The sequence below is a fragment of the Numenius arquata genome, chromosome 5 (assembly GCF_964106895.1).
Source record: "Numenius arquata chromosome 5, bNumArq3.hap1.1, whole genome shotgun sequence".
NCBI classification, from domain to species: Eukaryota; Metazoa; Chordata; class Aves; order Charadriiformes; family Scolopacidae; genus Numenius; species Numenius arquata.
The window spans coordinates 12,647,548-12,669,801 of NC_133580.1; positions in this window are offsets into that span (position 1 = coordinate 12,647,548).

The following is a 22,254-nucleotide window of genomic DNA, read 5'->3' on the forward strand; positions in this document are numbered from 1 at the left end:
TGGTGTTAACAACATGTTAGAAAAAAAGAATAGGCATCTGACCTTAATGCTTACAAAGAAATACCACATAAAAAGGCTCATAAAAGGAATGAGCATTGTCATTAAAACTCTGCAATTATTTGAAAATAATTTTTGGAAGGAAGGAAAAAACACTTCATATTTCTTAGAGGCAAGTACGGCTGTGCTTGTCACACTACAGTTATAGCCTTTATCATCTGAGAAACTATTGATACCACTCTAAATAGTTAAAACAGAAACAGTAATAAAAAGCGCTAATGAATCTCTACTGTTTAAACCTACGTTTCATCCAGGTTGGCACAGCACTACCATGCTTGGTTCCAACCATCTACCCTCTCTGGTTCTCAGGCACAATCTTACTTCTACAAAATTCTACAAAGACATTTATAGAAATTTCTGGGACAGATTTTATTTAAAAAAAAAGTATCTAGGGACACGGTTTTCACAGTATTTGCTCCTCTAGAACTTTTATTTATTTTTAACAAACGCATGACGTGTGGGCTGAAAGTACTTCAGAAAACATTTTCAGCAAAGACTCATATTTATTCATCAGTATGGTAGTCAATTAGAAAAAGAATAAAGGCTGCTACTTTGTAAATAGCCTTTTTTTTCCCCCCTGAGAATGTTTTATCTTACTAGAATAAGAAGGAAAAGGTTAACAGAAACCAAACGGCCAACTCCTTCTTTTGTTTTAAATAGTTAAAAATCAAACCACTTGGTGCACTCTCTGTGGGAAAGTGAGCTGGTCCAGCAGACCGCTCCACCTGGAGGTTTTGCTGCCAGTCTCAGGAGCTGCAAAGCTGTCCACTCAGGCCTGCAGGAGTAACCAGGGCTGGGAAAGGATCTCCATACGCACCACGGCCACAGGGCTGTCCCTGCTGAGACTTGAGCCATTGCAGCCTCCGATGGGTGCACCGCGCTGCTGTGTCTTGGCCACTGCAGAGGCTTGAAACAGGAGAACCCCACCATTAACTGCTCGGGTACGCAGCAATAAGGGAGAGTGTGTTATTTGTTTACTTGGGTCTGCAAGCGCAATAGGTGGAGGATAAAAGTCAACTGACGTGTACAGTGTGTTACCAGGCAGGCACACTGCACTGTACCTAACCATCGCCCACTCCCCCAGGTTGCTTAATCTAAGGCTCACGCTTTTACACTCCTTAGGCACCACCACACAGCTTTGATTTATTTTGTTAGATTGCTCATAATCCTCTTCCCTCTCAAAGCCTTGGTAATAAACAGTTCGGAGACCACAGGGATGATGCAGTACAAACACCTAAATCAAGAGATCCCTAAGAAAGCCAGGACCTCACAGGTCTCATGCAGATGGGGCCACTTTCTGTGTGTCCTGCCCAGCCCTCGCCTCGCCACCTCTGCAAATGGTGGGGAAGGGAAACACAAAAGCTTTGCAGATTTGTAGGGCAACGATGGGAGTCACTGGGCAGCACTGGGGCAAATTTTACCCTAGACTGGGACCTCTTAGGTGCAAGCATTTTTATTAGCCTGCTGATGTAAATTGCTTTTGGACAGACTCTGACAAGCAAAAAGCCAGTTGCGCTCTCATTCCCTCCTGCCAGTGGGAGACCCCTCCTAGGTCAGGATTGCTCTCTGGCAACAGGAGAGTCATGAAAGAGTGAATTGTTTGTGCCTTTAAGCATCTGCTTAAAGCCTGATGCCCACCGTGCAGAGCAAGCTCAGACTGCTCTCAGGCACTGCACCACCACGATGCCCCAGTGCAGGGGGACCACCCCTGCTGGGTCCTGCCACAACAAAGCAGGTAGGAAAAATGGATTATCATGGCCACAGGAAAGACCATAAATCTGAACAGAGGAGCACACTGAGTGTCCAAAGGACTTTCTTCCCTCTAACAGCTTTCCTGGGGAAGAGAACATCACAGAGATCAACTTGCATGCCCAGCCGTGTTGACAAATGCTGGGTGTGGAGGGGCTGTGGAGACAAGCAGAAGCATGACTTATCATGTGGCATAATTGGCTGCATCTCTTACTGTGATAGCTTTTGATTTCTTGTGGGCACCTCCCCAAGAAGAAGCAAATGCTCTGGTCACCAGAGAAGATCTGTTACGGCATGTTATGCTTCTAAGCAGCTTGTCAAACCCAGAGAGCAAGCATGGGTGGAGAACTGAGGCCTGTTGTGTTAAAACAGCGTATTGGGATGAGTGCATCTTACCTCCCAGCAGATTTTCAGTGTCCAGTTTAAAAATACAGGAAAGTCCATAGACGCTAGACTGAAGGTCCCTGTAACACATTAGCTTAGCTTATCTAGAGAGAGCACGGCGAGCCTCCAGCAAGGTACAGGGTGGGGACTCCCCAAGGCAGGAACAATGTCTCTGCATTTCACAGATTTTTCTAATTATTTTCTGAACTCACATTAATTTTAAGCATTTGCAATATCCTCAAAGCCTCACAGTCCCACAGCCTCACTATGCTTTAAATGCAAAAGTATCTGTCTTTGTTTTGTTTTTGACCTGCCACTTGTTTGCTTCATTTGGTATCTCTAAGTGTTTTATCAGAACACCCAGTGAGGGTTACTCTGCATTCACCTACTCCATGCTGCTCATTTTGCAATCTGTGTCACAGCCAGTTTCTCTTCCAGAGGGAGGAAGTTTGCTCATCCCAGGTGTTACTCAGGGAGTTTTGATCATTCCTCACACCCTTCTCTGCCCCCTCATCTAGCTTACTACAGAACAGCTGAGCAGTATTTAAGTGTAAAAAGGCTTTTCCCAACAGCTGCAACTCCTGGTATCCTCACCTGCCAGACTGGTTTTGCAGTGCCAAGAGAGGTGGTGGAAGCCCTGCTGGGCTGCAGCTCTGCAGCCAGGAGGGAGACAGGCTATGCCAGCCTTCACATGGGGACAGCCAATAGCTCTGCCAATCCCTTGGAGAGAGAAGAGCTCTGATCACCTGCAGAAAAGCTAAGAAGGGTACTAATAAAAGTATCCTTCCCTTTTCCAGCTGGTTGGACCGTGCGACAGCGAAGAGCAGTGCCATTCAGGTATAACAGCAGTCCCACATTTTGGAGCTGACGGCCAGGGAAAGGCTGAGCACAGGTCTGGAGACTCCCATTTATGCCAGCTGAGACATGGAAATTTGTGACCTGTCCAAAACTGCCCCTATCCCCCTTCAGCAAAGCACCAAGCGGTGTGACATGCATTTCCCTAGCACCAACCCGATATCCAGCCCCTAAAGTGAAGGGGCAAATAAACACCAACCTTTCTTCAGCAGCACACAACATCCTCTCACAGGGAGCATACCCACATTGGGGCACAACGAAAAGCGCGTCCAGACAGCCTGCAGCCTGGACAATGCTCATTTCCTCGTTCCTCGGTGCTTTGCAGTGTGTCCCCACACATGTGATCAAAACCAAGTGCATTACCTGTGCCGACAGTCCTGCCTCCTCTCACTCAGAGCCTGCTGGCCAAGCGGGTCATGGGCACACAGATGTGCCCGCAAGGAAAAGCTCCAAAAGGTGTAGTTCTGCAGTGCTTTCCAAAATAAATAGTTTGACTAATCCCATGTAGGGTTTCTGTAGCAGTAAGATCTATTTATGAAAGAAGGTACATTATAGATCTCTCACCTGAATTAATATATCCTCTCTCTTCAAGCTTTCTCTTTTTTATTACACTGGAGAAAGGTGTTGTTCAGGGAGTTGTTTGTTTTTTTTAATTAACTCTCTTTCAAATAGTTTTATCAGGTGAAAATTAAATGCTTGCTTAGCCTAGCAAGCATAAAGCATAGCCCCTTTTGGATAGGCAGATGCTGAAGGGGCTGACGTCTTCTTTGTGCTGCATTTGTATTTTGTTCCTGGGAGGTTTAACTCAGCTCTAGCTCAAAACAGAACTATGTTAATGCTCTTCATAACTAACCCGAGCACAAACTGCTCAGATGCACAGTACCAGCTCAGTGCTCTTGCTGTCATCTGCCTACAGACACGAATTATCTATAGACCATCTGCAGGGCACTCCAGTCTCGGTTCTGACTTCTCAGCGTGTACCTTTCCTTCCCAATGCTGCACGTCTTCCTCAGCGCTGGGATGTGCACAGATTAATAATATACACCACGGGCCAAGCAGATTTCACTGATTAAATGCTGCTTTCCATGCAGATGAAGAGGATGAATTTAGGAACTTTAATGTGTCGATTTGGTAGTCAGGATCCACTAACGATGACAGTATTTAACACCCCAATTTCATCACCTAGGTCAGCGTAGGACCATCCAGACCCACCTCGCCCTCTTGAGACCTGGAGCTGCACACAGGTCTATGTAATAAAGATATGAAAACTTCCCTACCCAAAACATAACAAAACCCGGAACAGATAATACTGATCTCACAAAGCTATTCATAGCCAGATGAAAATAGCAGCAAGCTGGAAAGGCTGCTTGCCTCCGTCCATACCTCTTTATCACATATCCTGTCACAATGTAAGGAAATAACCTCCTTTTGCTTTACAATGTGTGGACGCTTCCCAGTACCCTTACTAGTCAAGACAACTCTTGTAGGGCAGGTCAAAACCAAAAGTAGCATTGTATTAAGAATGATGGATGTGGTCCTGGCACCCACAGGCACTGCAGTTCCCAATATATGCTGTAGTTAAAAGTACCAGAAAGACTTTGCACCCAAACTGCCATACCTGTACAGAGCCCGTGATCAGCCTTGTGCCTCACCCTGTCTCATGCTGGAGGATCCAGCCCCACTCTTCCTCCCATCTGATTTCTTCTGCTGTCAGTACCATGAAATATGTAGAGGTATTGCCATCACTATTTTATAGGCAAAACACAGCCATTATGCTTATAGGCATAAATCTATGACATTTGATTGATGTCCTTTACCAGCAGAGAAGAAATAAAAAGCAAATTATAGGATGGTCTTTCTCTTTGGGAGGGATGGGCCCAAAACCTGCACAAAACCTCCTGTCCATGGGGGCTGGACTGTGTCTCTCTGCCCTGAGTCCGAAGGGGATCAGTGCAATCCCAGTTTCCACCCAGCACAGGAGCTTGTCATTGGTCACAGCCTGCACCAACTGCAGTCACCAAGAGAAATGGCAGCCCCGGGCTGGGAAGCTGTGAGCCGATGGGGCTGGCGCGGCAGAAGGCAGCCAGACGTGCGAGTCTCACTTAGACGTGTGGCAGCTCGATGGATGCAAGTGCTGCCTTTTACACAGGGACAAGTCCTCAAGGTGCAATAATACAGACAGGAACACTATTGCACAAGCCTACAAACATTGGTCTTAAAGTATGCAACTGCTGGATAACAGCGAGTGCAGTCAGTGTGTAACCATCACACTAAAATTCAGGTGTTCCTAAGGCAGCCGAGGGCTGTCCTGCTGAAAAGGCACATGGCTGAACAGCGGACACCCTCATCCAGGAATATTCTGCCTCTGGGCACAGTCACACCACTAACCCTCCTTCTCTCTCTCTATGCTCACATCTCTCCTCTCACTGTTACAAAATAAATATATAAAATACCTGCCTTTTGGTTAGCCAGTGCGAAGTGAAGCTTCACAGCATCATGAGAGCTCTTCCAAGGTACATTGTTTTCTCATAATTTGCAATATGCCACTTGTAGCTATGAACTGTCTAGTCCTTCGTAGACCCAGAGCAGCTGTGAGCTACAAGAACAGAGAATATATTTCATATAACTTTTTGTTTTTCTGAAAAGCTATTCCACTAAAAATGCTGTGGCTGCACTACCTGAACGATGTTTCGTCTGATTTGTCCCAGTGAGAGAAAAGAGGTCTACTGTTCCTGCCCAAAAACCTCCAAAGCAACTAAGTCATATAGAGATGGCCTTCAGACGAGAGACAGCTGATAGGATAAAGAATAACTTCAAACAAAGCAGGCATTTGTGGTGTCCCAGGGAGTCCACATATAAATGCATCTCTTACCATCACACAGGGAATGTCAAATTCTGGCAATACCAGCCTGGTTTGGTCTCATCCATCTCCAAATGCCAAAATTACTCAAGCTCACAGACTTTACTGAGATTTTTCTCTATTCAGCACGGGCTGTACCTAACACGATGTGCCATTCCCACCCCAGACACAAGGATGAGCAGCTGGTGCCTTCTGATAACCACCACCTGCGGCAGCTCTGGCAGCACCTGTGGGACAGGCTGGAAGACAGCAGCTCTGATTCTAGCAATGGCTCTTTGCTCCGATGTGCATCCCAGAACAAGAAATACTGCTCAGCACAGCCTCGGGTGGTTTCTCTCAGTTTCAGTCATTGTCTCACATTACACTTTCCAATAACATTCAGCACGATACAGAATCTCAGCTGTTTTATTAAAATATTTTTCCTCCTGCTCCCCCTGGGTAGCTTTAGTGAAGGACATCCATTGATTGAGAATGGCCCTGAGATACACTTAGGCGCATAGGAATTGCAGGAATTTATCAGAGCAAGAAGGTCTCTAGCCCAGCCCCTTGAGAGCAGCCGGTAGAAGGTATTTTAGAACAACAATACAATGCTAAGCCAAAAACCCAAGTGAACTCCCCTATTCAGTGCATGTGGGGAATGCATAATCGAGGAAATGCTCTGCTGACCACATCAGAAGCGGGTGAACTCTGCTTATTTGCACTCAGCCTCAGAAATACCACTGCTTCTGAAGAAGGTATGAGACCCACAATATTACAGAAGGTTTTGTTAAGGCTGCAGCTTCCTTTTTTAAAGAATGAGGCAGAAGGATTTTTCTCCCTTACACATTTCTACCCAATGCAATTTAACTGTCACACCAGTAATCGTCTACACTGAACTCTACTCATTTCCTTCTAGCAAGGAACTGCATGGGTGGAATTTGCATACATACAATTTACTTCCTTTTATCCATTTTTAATTAAATGAACCATCCTACCTAGGGTAAACAAAAGGCTGAATTTTGCAGTCCTAACCATTATTTCCTACAGCCAGAATCACCAAAGAAAACCCAAACCATCATCATCAGAGAAGTGTGACTCAGACTCCTTAAGGTCGATAAGGCCTTTCACTGGTGATAAACTGATAATCCAACGCTTTAGTTTAAATATTTGAGACTTTTGTTTATTTTGTAGGTGGGGACTATTTGCAGATCTTGCAGGATGTAGTTCATTGTAATTCTGCAGACTGCCAGAACACAAATAAACAAGCACAGCCGCCCGGGACACTGAGAAATCCTCTAATACCATTGAACGAGGATGGCCATGTCCTGGCTGCAGGAGAGGATGCCAGCATTTCAGAGACCTGGCTACGTCTGTCACCCAGCCAGACCCGCTCTGCCTCCATCTAGCCCCAGCACAGCTGGGAGTTTTGGTGGAGGGAAGCGCTCCCACATCACCACTCAATGCACTTGGCTTCGGGGTACAGGGCAGAGGCTTGCACTGACGTTTATGCTAAATCTGCACTTACATCCTCAAGAAAATAGAGTTTTAAAAGAATTTGTGATTCCCAGTTTATGAGTTTGTAACAAGCCTTCGTCCCCACAGCTTAGCTGTGAGCCACTTTATTGCTCCTCATGCTGCATTTATGCTGCACTGACACTTCCATCAGAGAAATATCCTGGTGTCCAGACTTCCCTCTCAGCCAAGGGAGAAGTCACTTTATATCAGCTTTAAAGAGCCCAGCTGTCCCGCTAACAGTGTTTTCAGATGCCATGTTATATGAAGGTTACTTCAAAAAGCGTATTCTCAGTTGTTAGATTTGAAAAGGTGACAACAAATAAATATATGGTAATTACAAGTGGGAAATTACCAGCTTAAAGCTAGACCACTGCAGGTGAAGGTTACGTGTTTAGACTAATCATCTCCCTGTCCCTGTTTGTCACTCACTCCTCCTCAGAACCTGGATATTTTCCAGATGAAAAAGGGAAAGGGGAGGTAAGTTTTGGTTGAGGTCAGACAAAGAAACTGCAGTACTGGAAGATGAAGAAAAAAAGCAACCACCCATAAGAACTTCTGGCTTTTATTTTTGACCCTGAAAAATATTTGCTGACCTCAACTTTGCTTCCTTCCAAATGTAATTTCTCCATGTTTGCCTCCAGTGGTGACATGCTATAAATTGCTCTCCTGACCCTGCTCGTTATGCCCCAGTAATACTGAGCTTGCATCACCTGCCCAGTCTTCTAGAGCTGATTAGGAGCCCGCAGAATCAGAAGCCATTTTGCTGAAAATAAAAAACAAAAAAACTCCTGGTTTTGTAGCATGGTAACAGAAGTCAAAAATACATGGGGCCCAATTCCTTAGTACTCCTTTGCCCGCTGAGCTCGATGGCATGAGGCAGAGCCTGGTGCTAAAACCCACGGGAAACCAGTGCTGTTTGTTTAGGGCACTTTGCATACCAAGGGATCCTTCCTCCTGGTCAATGATCATTTTTAAGCCTCAGCCACGCCTGGATGATTCTGAAATAGCTCAAAAATGGAATGAAGGCAACTGGAGAACAGGGTGCACCTCATCATTGCTGAAAATGAGGTATATTTGGGAGGCATAATTCCCTCCAGCACCTGGAAGAAGGAAACTTTTGGAAACAACCTTCTAAGAAATAATCTCCTGATCTGCAGTTTCTAGTGTGTGATGCCAAAACACAGAGGGGCTACACCCAGGGTCTGGGGTTAGCCCTCACATTATGAAAGGGGAGAAAAATGAAGCTCAAGTCCATGCCTGATTTGGGATCCCCCCTTTCTTCTCTCCTAATTTCCGAGCATGTGCTGAGGCCTGGATTGGTCTGTGCTGTGCTTGGTTGAGTACAGAAATGCACTATGCTACAATTTTAAATAAAGCTGTTTTACTTTGTCACCCTGAGACACAAAGTGAACTCCAGGGAGAGTAATCCCATTACTGAAACTGCAACTTCACCTTCCATCACAAATCTTGTCCCATGAGAAAACAAATTCATACATGGGAATATTTTTTAATAAATTGACCACTTTTCTTCCATGAAGAAGATCCCAGATCTAGTTGAAGATGTCCCTGCTCATTGCAGGGGAGGTTGGACTAGATGACCTTTAAAGGCCCATTCCAACCCAAACTATTCTAGGAATAATGCAACTTTCCAATGCAAACACAAACTCAGTCATGAATTCACTTATTGGAGCCATGTACATGCTCTAGGAGCTGGATGAATTGAGGGGGACAGGCGGTAACTCTGGCAGCACTTATTATCTACAATAAGAAAAAAAAAAAAGCACCTGCTTCCACTCTCTCTCCCCTGCAGTGCTCAGTTAGGTGAAAGATCTAAAGATCTTCAGTTTAAGTCTTCCCAGGGAAGGCTGATGTACAAACCCCACAGATGTGAGAAGGCTAATACTACCAGAGATGGACAGTCTGAATTCACAAGGAAATTAATTACTGAATTGATAAATCAGATGCCATACTAATTTAATCACAAAGGCACAGTTCTTGTATTAGGTTTTCTCTATAGAAGAAAGTTACAGTAATTAAAATAACTACAGGCATGACTACAAACAGATGTGCTTTAACTAGCACAAATCTGTGTGTGGACACGGACTGTCTTTTAGTTTAGCTCAAGATAAAGTTTAAGTGAACTCAAGGGAGAAATCCAAACACAGATTGCACAAATTTAATTAAATCACTAAAAATGAAATCAGTTTCAGATGATCATCTGGTACCATTTTCTTGCGCAGACAAGGTGTTTCTTCCATCTGTGCAGCTCCATGAATACTCAGCAAATCTTGTGGGGAAGACAGATTCTTTGGAGAAGAGTAACAAGATCACCTGTACTGTTGAACAATGTAGTTTTATTTCCAGGTGCTCAAGCTGAGTAAGTTTTGGAGCTTTTATATGAGCAGTGACAACTGTAATTCTGCCCAGGCATAACTGTATGACAATACTGTCATGCAGAATGCACGTTATACCACAGAGGGTAGGATGCCTGCCCAGTGACACTCCACTCTACCGAATGCTCTGCTTTGCAGTGCTACCTTCAGCCCAGGGAGCTGCCTGTCTGCAAGGAGGCAACAGCTCAGGCTAAACCTGCTGGAGCAGAGCAAACTTATTCCAGCAGACACCCAGAGCAGCTGCTAGCCGCATCCAGCATCCTCCGTGGGTGAGCTTCGCTGAACTGCAGCCCTGATCCCGCCTGTTTTCTCCTCTCTAAGACAAACTGTACCATTAGGTTTAGCTTGCAAAACAGTAACTTGATTTTGATTCAAGAGTCACGAATAGGCTTTGCTGCCTGTTGACACCCCAGGACAGCCATGTATTCCTTTCAACTTTGTTGCAAACATTTTTTATTTTTCCTTCTCCCCCGCTACATCTCTGCAGCATAGATAACAATATTGATTTAAATGCAATCAAAGCAAGCCTGCCGTACAATGAACACTTTGTCCACACTGTGCCATACTGTGGCAAGGGCTGCCTCTTTCCCAGTGATGGAGGCCCATTAAAGGGACATGATTTATGAGTTCAAGAGGAATAAAAAAAGTTTACGCTTCAATTACAGAACTGTGCAGGAGAGCAGAAACTTGGGTCCCCACGTGGAGCTTCTCAGATATTCTGCCAAAGGTGGAACCGGGAGGGAGAGAGAGGAGGGTTGCTCTCGCAACAACAAACTGCTCCTCGCCTCCCGACACCCTCACAGAAGTTCCACAGTGGTAGGACAGTAGATCTCCACCACCCTGACCATACCCCGTAGTCTGCCCCAGGGACAGAGACACAGGGGACACAGAATGGTCTGTAACATTGCTGGGGAGTATAAGCTCCATTGCAAATTATTTTATTTAAAAATTATTCACTACCAAATTGCAATAGCCACAGGTTACCATAGCTTATAGAACAGCATCAATCACACCAGAGAGCTGGCTGCAAAGGGAGCAAAAATTAATAAATGCTGCTCTTGTTGCCATGCCAACTATTTACAACAATGAAGCATGCATAAGGAAGTAAACAAAACCAGGCTGGAGGTGGGGGACACTATGCAAATACAGACAGAAGACCAGAAGTCGGAGGGAGGTGACACTTCGCGTTCCGGGCTCTCACAAGTAACTTTACATGAAGCGGGGACGCAGTGACAACCAGCGCGCCGTGAGGCACCACAGCGCCTCTTATTTAACAGGGTCACACCGAACGCCCCACGCCGCCGCCGCGGGCCCACGCGTGCCCGGCGGGAGGCCGTGCAGGTCCCACGGGCGGCAGGCCCAGCCCGGGGAACGGCGGGCACCCGGGGCACGGCTGGCTCCGCCGGCTGCTCGCTTGGCTGCCGGCTGCTCGCTTGGCTACCAGCCCCGCGGCTCCCCGCGCCGCGGCGGGAGGGTTCCTCAGCCGCCATCTAACCGCCTGCCGCCGCCGTCCCCGCACTCCCGCCCCCCGCGGACACGGGACGGGCGGACCCCCGCAGCCCTTACCTGCCCTCGGCGGCGCGGGGCGGCCGGCGGGGCAGGGCCATGCCCGGGGGGCGGGGTTATTCCCGCGGGGGGCGGGTCTATCCCTTGTGGGGCGGGGCCGTGCCCGTCCCGGGCGGCAGCGCCGCAGAAAAACCGGTCCGGAGTTTGGAGCAGGAGCCGGGGTGGGGCTTGGGGGGGTTCGGCCAGGTTGGTGGGGGCAGGGGATGGTTTGGGAGGCAGGCTGGGGTTAGGCGTCCTTTCAATTTTCCCAACTACGGCTTTCGCTTATTTTATATTTTGGCTTGTGAAGGCGAGATAACTAGTCCCACCCCTGGCACAGCCAGGAGAGGACCCGCCTCGGAGGCGCAAGGTGTTATGAGAGCAGGGGTAGAGCTGCCCACCTTAGCCCCAGCGCTCTAGGTGAGGCAGCCCTATGGCGTGCACCACCCACAGCATCACCTGCTCACGGCTTCCAGTCATCTCCTCTGGGGACGGCAGAGTTGCCAGCTAATGAAACAAAACCCGTCCCCCTCCCCTCCGTCAGCGCTTGAGGACTAATGGAGAGGGGTGCTGGCGGCTGAGGGGTATTCTAGTCTTCAGCTTGGGCAGATAATGGAGAGCAAATTGCCCCCAAGTCCCCAAGGCTTGGTTTCAGACCCGAGCTGGCAAAAATTAAGCTCAAAGTTAGGATTTGAAGGTGCATTCCCAGCAATTCCAGTTTATTGGGATTCCTACATCTCTGCTGTTTACCTCTTCAACCTCTAGACCCATAACGGTGCCCTCCATCCCCCTCAGTGCCCCACCGATCTCCGTTCCCTCACATCAAAGCAAAATCACCAAGCAGAAAGGCACAAGGGACAGTAGCAGATCTTAGGCAGGCAGGAGAAACCAAGAGGCTCCAGGAGACCTGGGGAATGCCCCTACCTTGCTAATTTGGGCCATGGTAGCTTACAATGCCCCAGTGCCACATTAAGGAAAAAAAAAAGCAATGCAGCCGAGAAAGGGCACGGAGAGCAACATACAGCTACCCACAGCACGTGCTGTCCCGACCAGCTGCAGAGACCACAGCTCCTGCAGTTTTCATCCTCTACAACAGATAAGGCTGAAGCAAGAGCAGTCACACATGCGCTCAGCGTTTGCCTGCTACATACAAACTCTCTTACATGACTGTCCCTATTTTAAAGGTGAAGAGAAGAAGGACGCTAAGTGAAGCACCTTGCTCCAAAGTCCACTTTGACCCCAGCAGCACCACTAACTCGTTCACAAGTTCCAGCCCTGAGACAAAACCCACTGGTCTGGTCAAAGACGTGCTGCTCCCGGCTGATGCTCAAATGCCTCTGCAACCCTGAGCCTCTATACCATGGGATTAAAGTATGTTTTTTAAAAGAGGGACATTAAGAGTTCAGGAGATGGGAGTATTTGTATTGGAGTATTTGCTTTCCCACTGTAAATGCTCATTTCCAGCTGCAGTAAACCAGAATCACTCTAATGATCTCAATTAGCTGAGATAAGTTTAGTGGCAGCTGTGCATTTCCTCCAGCTGGGGTAAACTGAGACCTGAGGACACCAAGACAGCTCTGCTGACAGCCTTCAGCTCCTGGGCTGACTCTTTTCAATGGTGCCTTAAGGCTATAAAATGGAGCATTGGCTTTGAAGGCAAATAGCCAGTCTTACTCCTAACCCTAACATTAATTTCATGTAATGCCACAGCAATTACTTAACTTTTCTATATCTCAGCTCCAGTCAATGGCAATAACACTAACGCCCGTTGAGACCAGTAAGAGCACTGTGCTATTACTGTAACTTGGCTTGGATGCTCAGAATCCATTTTGGGGTTTCAGCATCAAATTAATCAGTGCAAACCAGATTCTGCAGCTGCAGGAAGAATTTTGATATAAGGATTCAATAGGTATAATATTGCTTGGATTTACAGCCCATGCTTTCACATTTTTATCCAGGCACCTTAAACCCACGCCATTATAGTCTGTGCCTGATAAGGGGTGTAAAAAACCAACCCTACAGCATGCAGTAAACTTCTGAAGTGACAGACATACAAAGTGTCCAAACATCACTATGAGTTTGAATTTCTGGGTGCTGGAGAGTCAACGCCTCTGCATCAAGTGGAGGAAGGAACAACAGCTTAGTAAAGGTTTTATTTCTGGCCAGTCCTGTTCAGTGATAGAGAAAAATGTGACTTGGAAGTGACTAAATGCAGTCACATGGGGACTACTTTACAGCAGCATGTAAAATCAGTGAACAAACGCATTTTACTGCTGTAGCCAGCTACTCCTGTGCTTTTCTCAACTTCAATGTCTTCATGAGAACAACTGGCAGAAGCCACGTAAAACACTAAAATAGTAGGCAGAGGTGGGAAAAATGGATTTGCTTGCTGATCTGTATTTAAGCTTTTATGGTCTGTATCCTAAAACAAACTGCTGATTCATGTCTAAGGTTTGGCCTATTAAGCTTAAAAGACTGGGAGGTGTTCTGAGGCTGGGAGATGCCGATTGCTGCCTGCCTTTACAAGTCACTGAGCATCTCTCGCCATCACTTTGCTTATGGCCCATGTGCAGCCCTGATGATGTGTACTGAGGATGATACCGGCCAAGTGCATAAACCTCTGTGCCTGGGAAAGGAGACTGGACATCCTTGAGCTGGGCCAGTGTCTCTGGCTCTGTGGGTCTGGTGAAGGGTTCCCCACTGCCCTGGAGCACCCAGCCTCAATGGGAAAACAGGCGGAAGAAGAACTTGGGGCTGTTTAAGCCCTCATTAGGTTTTAAAACAGCCTTGGGCTTGCCCCAAGACACCAGTGCTTCTGCAATAACCCTTAGGTGTTACTGCTCTGCCAGGGATCTTTCCCCGGGGGTGCTTCCTCCCCTTGTGCCATGGTTGAAGTGACAAAGGTTTGTTCATTCATATTCCAGTAAGGGAGAAAAGTCCCTCAAAACCTACACAACTTCTCAGAGTACAGTGGATGTCTCCCCTTTAGATCAGGAGCACCTTTAACTCAGATGAACAGTCCTTTTATTATCTCACCCAGGTTGGGACCTCAGGAAGGACAATCATAACACAGCATGTTTTTCTCAGTCTTTTTCTTTCTATGCTGTCCTTTTTCTTAATTCAAATCCCACTAAGCCTAGAGTGTTTTCAGTATTTTTAGCTGTGACTTTCAAACGGCTGCCAAAAGATAGCTGAAAAGCATATAGCAGTGTGATTAATGCTCTTGGCGTTTCTTCATGGCTCGGCTCAGCGTTAGAGGAACCTAAATGTGGAAGTATGGCAAAATCACCAGCAAGTATTTCGTTGGGGGTTTTCATTCAAATTTTTGCTACCCCAATGAGTCTCTGTAACTTTCCTCCCCAGCTACATAATTGTGGTGGTAAAATTACTGGGAGCATCAAGGGAAGAACACGGTGCTTTTAGATGCCTTTTACTTCCCACTGCCTTGTCACAAAAATATTATTCTGAGAACAAACTGCCTCTCAGTTTTGTTTACTGGGTGTTAAAGTCTTAGTTTGCAGCATGCCAGAATAAAGAAACAGATAAAAATCCCCTGTCCATTAGTGCAAATGCTCCACCAGCAAGCCATAAACATAAATGCAGACTCCAAAGGAGAAAAGAAAACCATAAATCTGTGTACGAGCAGGATCCTACTCGCTTCTGCAGGAACTGTGAATCTGGGACTGAACAGGTGCAGAATAGCAATGTGTCTCCTTAGACACATCCCTTGCAAGCCTGCTCTGTGTCTTACTTGGTTAGAGAAGGAAAGTCACGTAGCAGCCAATATCCAGCAAGTAAAATTCAGTGCAGGTCAACTGAAGCTACATGGAGCTCATCCAGTTTAAACCAGCTAAGAACCTGGCCTTATTTTATTTGGCACTCTGGACCTCAATTTTTACTGATGAAAAGCTAAGCTGTTTTAATTGAAAACTGAGGCTCTGTGTCCTTTCCGCTGTAAGTATAAATCTGTATTGGTTGGCAGTGAGAACTATGAAATATTTTTGATACTATCTTGCTCAGCACTGTAAGATTTTTTTTTTTTTTATTTAATAACAGTTTTAAAAGAGAAATTGGCTCGTGTTTCAGAGAACTGTCCGAGAGGCTTACAAATCACGTGGAAGATGTTACTAATTGCTTACAGCAAAGCCAACAGTTTTCACAGGGCCACATTCATCCCAGCCACCAGTGACAGAGTGGGATGGCAAAGCACACGCAGCCACCCATGGCTCAAGCGACAGGAGGGGCTTGGGTCTGCACCTGGTTCCTGGGCAAGGTCCGGACTCACACCTGTAGTGAGAAGAGCTGGGTACTAGAGGTGAGGTTTCCCTGTGGAAATGGAGGAACACAAGACACCCGTAGAGATGAATTACCCCATCCTACATTAGGTGAGGAACAGTGTGGACCTCCTTCGTGAGGTGCCTCACCTTCTTTCCTATGTAGGGAACTGAGACAACATGGCCAAGGAGCCCTGCTTCTAGACGACATAAGCAGAGTCTGATCCCAAACCAGACTCCTTTGAGACCAATGGTGGGGTTTAAAGCTTTTTTCATTCCAGTGGCCAGAAATTAACCATGCAAAACCTGGCAGGCACAAGGAAAATCCTTCTGGAAAACAAACCTCCAACCATGTGTCAAGACTGATATTGACCAGTGTTAGTAGAGAAAACAGGTGAGAGTTTACATGTGCATGAGATACAACAGCATTGATTGTGTACTGATAGATACTGCTCTGGCTGCAACACCTGTATTTGTGGCCATATGTGTTTAGGCTGAGGGCAGCACTACAACAGAGTGAAACCAGCACAGAAAATGGGAACGCTGTGCAGCTGCTCTTACCACCACTGTCGCTCCAGGTTTGCTGTGCTGAACTGAGGATTTAGGCTAGACATACGGTGCCTGTGGCAAAAAGCATCCTGAGAAATCTGTCCTTTGGCTTCCAAGTCATGCAGTAGCCCAGCTTACAGCAGATGACAACATGGAGCAGAAGGTGACTTCTCAAAGAGAGGTAATTAGCAAAGGTTTTTACCATTTTCAGACAGAAATGTGCTGTTGATGGTTAAATGACACTGCTTGACATCACTTCCACACACTGTCCCATCGCTGCCCTCTGGATGCTCTGCATGCTCCCTTCACATCAGCAGGAAGCCATCAGAAATACATGTTTGCTGCTAACTGGCTTTAAAAATGCACTGTGTTGTAAGAGGAAATAATACAGTCTCTCCTGTTTGGAACACATCCTGGCATGCCTTTAAAAACAAGCAAACAATAAATCTTCTTTCATACAGAGGTTTCTTTGAAATACTAGTGAGTTTGCTGCCCTCTTGCAGTCCAAATCACATGTCAGAATTGGATTTCTCTTTGGTTCTGACAGGGTGCCCTAAGCAAAGGCTACACTACAGCGTGGTACCACACACGGAAAGATACCACAGAGGCAAAGCCATTTGCAAGATACAAAACCAGGAGAAGATGTTTTTCCGTTTAATGAGAGTATCTGCGGTTACATTAGCCCGCAAGTGAATAAAAACTCCAGTGCACAAAAGTAAAGGACAGATGTTACCCAGGGTGGCACAACTTTCCCTCAGATGCTGTTCTACCACCAGCACTGCCCAGCCTGTTGCATTTCTCTGCAGGAAAGCTCGGCCAGGGCAGGGTACCAGCATCCCAGAGAGCTTGGCCTTTCCGACCCACCCTCCTACCTGTGGGATAAGCAGGGGCTAGGTTTGTTCATGGATCTGTCATGTAACACAGGAAATCTAAGAAGTGCTGCTTAGCAATGTGAACCTGTGCTCTGCTCCACCACAAGACTTGGCACACAAACATTTCAGGTCCACCAAAACTCCTTGTCACAATGAGCACTGCACATTGAACTATTGAGTCCTGATTTCAGCCTTTCATGGCATCAACATGGTGAGCTCTGGAATATCCTTTTTTGCCCTCTATAACTCACATATGTAACATAACCTATTCTGGAATAAATGTATTGCAGGCAAAGTTCAAAACTTCAGCTATGAACTCACACAACATCCTAAGGACTAACTTCCCCAGAAACGGGCACAGACTTGGCATGTTGTGAAAGCTGATACTTTCAAGATGGGTTCTCTACCAGAATACGTGCTTTCATCCAGTCTCTCACTTAGGCCATTTTTATGGATTGTACTGGGCTTTGCACGAGACTCTTCATGACATACTAATTTTGAACTAAAAGCCCACGTTTTCCCAGTAGAGTTTAAGTACTATAAGTAAATGTCTGTCTTGAGAGAAGTCCTACTTAACTGCCAGACATCAGTGCAAGAGCTCCTAGTCAAAACAAATGGGTTCCAAAACTGCTTATAACCAGAATTTTAAAGGACAAAGTGTGTTTGGTATTTAGTGCCTTGATAGGCAGTCAGAGCAGAAAAAAGAATTCTTAAGAATAATTATTTAAAAACGAAAAAGGAACATTAGTTTGAAGATGATTTCTCATTAAGAAAAGTTGGGAGACTCTTTTTCCTGCCCTCTTACAACAGATCAGGTATCTTCCTTTCCTCCCTTGCTCCCTCCACCAAACCAAGCAAGGCAGAAATGCTCACCTGCGTGTATTCCCGTCTCAGGAGGTTACAATGAGGTTTTAAGCCACTAATGCACACAAAGCAAAAAAAGGTATCAAAACAGGCTGTATACTTTATTTGCATGGAATGAAATAGGACCCTGCTAGAATTTCATATTATTAAAATACTAAAAAATATCTAAATGCATTATGCTGATATTTGCTTAGAGGAAATACTGCTTTTGTTGTATTTGCCGTGAGGGATTACTACACAAAATGAGTTTGCTTACAGGAATGAGATCACAAAAATAGCAATTTCTAAGGAAACAGGAAAGATTTGCTGCATGCTCTTTGCCTGTGCAATTAATCTGCTACAACAAAGGATAACACATTTAAGGCATATAAAAAGTCACGTGGATTTGTGCTCAATCACAATTAAACAAGTCCTTTTTAATCGTCAAGAGCCAGCCCTTGTGATGAACTCCCACACCATCTATGTTTATCCCTTTGTTCAGGTTGCATCCTAAAAAAGGAAGTATTTGCAAAAATGCAAGTAGCCTATGAATGGTATTTTAACTATAAGAGAGATTGTTATTCAAATAAATTTCTTTCTAGAAATTATCAACTGTCAACTATATTACTATTATTATTGTTAATACAAGGTTGAAGTAGAAAAATCAGGAGAGGCATTGTCCTTGTTGGCTTTAAAGTCCAAACTGCAAGAAGCTGCTAATAGTTTTTAATCCTTTCTAGAGCCATATGATTACTGGTGATAGGACAAGAGGAAACGGCCTCAAGTTCCCCAGGGGAGGTTCAGATTGGATATTAGGAAAAATTTTTACATTGAAGGGGTTATTAAGCATTGGAATGGGCTGTCCAGGGAAGTGGTTGAGGCACCATCCCTGGAGGTATTCAAAAGATGGGTTGACATAGTGCTTAGTGACATAGTCTAGTGATGTTTTTTTATCAGTTAGGTTGATGGTTGGACTAGATGATCTTAAAGGTCGCTTACAACCTAGACAATTCTACGATTCTATGGTAGCTGTGTGCTTCAGTAGAGCCACTCCAAACAGTCAAAAGCATCAATAGGGCCATAAAAATAATGAAAATACTTTTTAAAATATTTTTAAAAAATAAAAGTTATGTACAAAATTGATTTGCTTTCTGGTTTTTGCTCCTTTAGGGTATATTTGAAACTATTTTAAGATTTTTTCCATACAACCAACAGGATAGAAACAGCCTTTCCTTAAAGAAAGAGCAAATATAAACTGACCTTTCATGTCATTATTCACCACCACGCCCAGAGGTAGGGATTTAGGGGAAGCCATTCATTATTACATGGTTGATGATACATTTTACAATCCTGGTGCACCTTAGGTCAATATCCCCTCTATGCCACATATTATGATGAAACACAGATAAATAGCAGCTGTGTGTAAAAACTAAAAAGCTCATGTGCTTGGTGGTCTCCTCCTCTTCCCAGAGCTCAGCCCACAGCTGCGCACACGTGGCTGACTTCAACGGCTTCCCTGATGCCACGGGACCAAAATCAAGGCTGCAAATGATCGTTTGCAAGGTCTAGGTCTTGCTGTCCCAGGAAGGCACTTTAATTACATGTAATTACTGTTAGCAACCTACAACCACTTTAATCCATCTGCTCCAGGTCAGTTGTCAACTGGGGTGTGACCTGACTCCCAAAATCACAGTGAACTGAAAACAGCTTTCTCTAGAGATGCAAAGACTGTGACTGTGATAGATGTTAAGTGGAACAGTCCTGGCTGGATATATGACATCAACCTGCAGAACAAAAAGGGGCATAACGAAAAGCTAATGCTAATGCAATAGCAGTCACATCAGTTGTGCCAATAAATATGTCCCTGAACCGGATTTTAAGCCATTATTTCTTTCTGGAGGCTGTCTGTTTATAGAATTGGAAGCTTTTCAGTATTTCATACAGGCTCCAAGAACATATCACTTTACTTATTGAACATTATAGAAAAGGCCACCCAGTAGGAGCTTTACATCATCTCTGGCACAGCAGCAATATTCAGTGTTTGGGGAGGAAAAGAGCAGAAAGAGCCCTGCTGCACTTCTGATAATTTTACAAAGCAATTTGGTTCTTTGGGGACACCCATACAAGCCTGCAGCTTTTTGCTTTTTCCATGTGAGAGCCTGGGAATTCCAGGGTAGTTTATAAATCAAGATTGTTGCAGCAAGGCAAGCGCTGTGAAGCCGCAAAGGTGAGGAGGAGCCCAGCCGGGCCAACGGAGGTGGCACAGGGCATTGCAGGATGGCACCCCGGGGTGCCCAGGGCTCTGCAGCACCCACCAGCCTGGCCTGGGGGAAGCTGTGGAAGACGCAGGAGCCAGGACATGGCCACATGCAGCAGATGTGCAGGACAAAGCCTGGCTGAAGGCACCATGAACCAAGCACACTCCTTGCTCGAGGGAACTGGACTGCGGGGCAAGGGCTGGTGTGCAGCATGCCACGGCTACTGGCCACGGACCACTTGTTTCTCCACCAATGGTGCATGTTTGCACAGCTGCAAAACCCTGCTGCCGCAAGCGAAAGGCATGACAGGGATGTAACCTTGCCAGGCCAGGCTGCCCCACTGCTTTTATTAGCTTATTTGAATCAAATTGCTGTGTACAACTGGATTAGACAGTTGTTCTTCAAAGGTTACACCCTACACACTATTAAGATTCATGTGTTTTTCAGATGAAGTCATCTGAGTGATTGCTTTCCCAGCTACTCCCCTGACCTACGGGCTGCTGACAGTTTCATTTTCCATCATTTCCCTCCAGTTTGTAAACTCACTGCCTACTTGATCACTGAAGGATAACAAGTGCTTCCAAAGAATTCCAGCTGCTAATACACACACAGTGTGTAACAAAGCCGCTGGGTTACAGGATCTGAGTCCTGATCAGTTGATGAATAACTTTGGTTGCCTGCTACAAGCAAATAGAAGACATGACAACAAAAGTGCTTCAGTTTATCTCTGCCAGTCTTCCGCACTGTTTTTATTCAGGATAGCTGATCCTCTGCTCGACAACTTCATCACATCACACCATTGCACTGTCATACTCAGTGTAATTAAAATAATTAATGCAACTCTACAAAGCAGGATAGGAAGCATCACATCATTCTTCCTGAGAATAAAAACCATCTAAACAAGCAACCTTCTCCCAGTGTGAAGCTCCTGGGTATCAAAAGGAAAAGTCTCTTCAAAACGAGGCACTAAGCAAGCAGTCGCCCTTAGTTCAGCTTAACATACTGCAGCATTTCCAAAACACTGCCCAGCTTTGGGGAATCTGGAGTCTCCCAAGGAAAACACCCCATCACATCCCACCTCAACAAGACAGTGTGAGAGCAGCAGTCGGACACCGGCTCCCAGCAGGCAGAGCCAGGCTCCAGCCACCGCTGGGGATCCCCAGAAAACACGCCTGGAGAAGGGCAGCTGAAGGAAAATGAGCTATACAACCATTAATTAATAATTAATGGCATATACAAATTAGTATTCCACCCCCCAAGAAAAAGGCCACAAAGTCTCACTAAATTTAGGCTCCTTCAGAGGGCAGCCAAGTCACAGAGCCTGGACATGGAACAGCTTCTCCATAGACCAGTTCTGGGGGCCAGTTATGTGAAGTAAAATGAAAAGGATTAGCACCCAGGTGAAACTCGGGCAGGCAAAGCAATGCTCAGGCACCAGAGACTGATTTAGTCTCTTCTCTAAATTGGAGCATGCCAAAAGCAAAGAGATTTTAGCAATTCCTCCTTGGAGTAAGGAGCAGATGAGGTCAGTGCTAAGGTTCCTGTGTCTGATCATTTCCTTGAAATAGTCAGAATTAAAAACTAGCTATTCTTTAAAACAAAGAACAAGATTGCCTTATATTCATTTGACAGCATGAATTTGTGCATTTGAAAAGCACCAAGCACTAGCACTGCTTTAACGTCTATCCACACAAACCCTCCATTTCAGAGGTGGCAGGAGTAGGTGGAAACCATAGAGTTCAGCACAATCGCATGAATTTTACGCCAGGTTTTAATTTGTCACAGTAATCCTAAAATTACTTTATCATACCTGTTAAGGCAAGCAGGCACCATATAAATTATACAGTTATATTCACTCTGAAGATGAAAGCATTTTTCATTTTAGACAAGTACAACAAATGCTGCCAAACTCAAGGAACAATATCACTTAACAGTTTCAGAAATTGTTAACCTATGAAAATGCAAATGATGATTCGAAAAAAGACCCTTCCCTCCAATAAGGTTGATAGACAGTTTAATTCCCAGATCCCCACTGTGAAAATTCCATTTTGTTTTGCTTTATTAGCTTCAATTCTGAAATTACATGAAAAAGAACATGGGGAAAATAAAGACATAAGAACA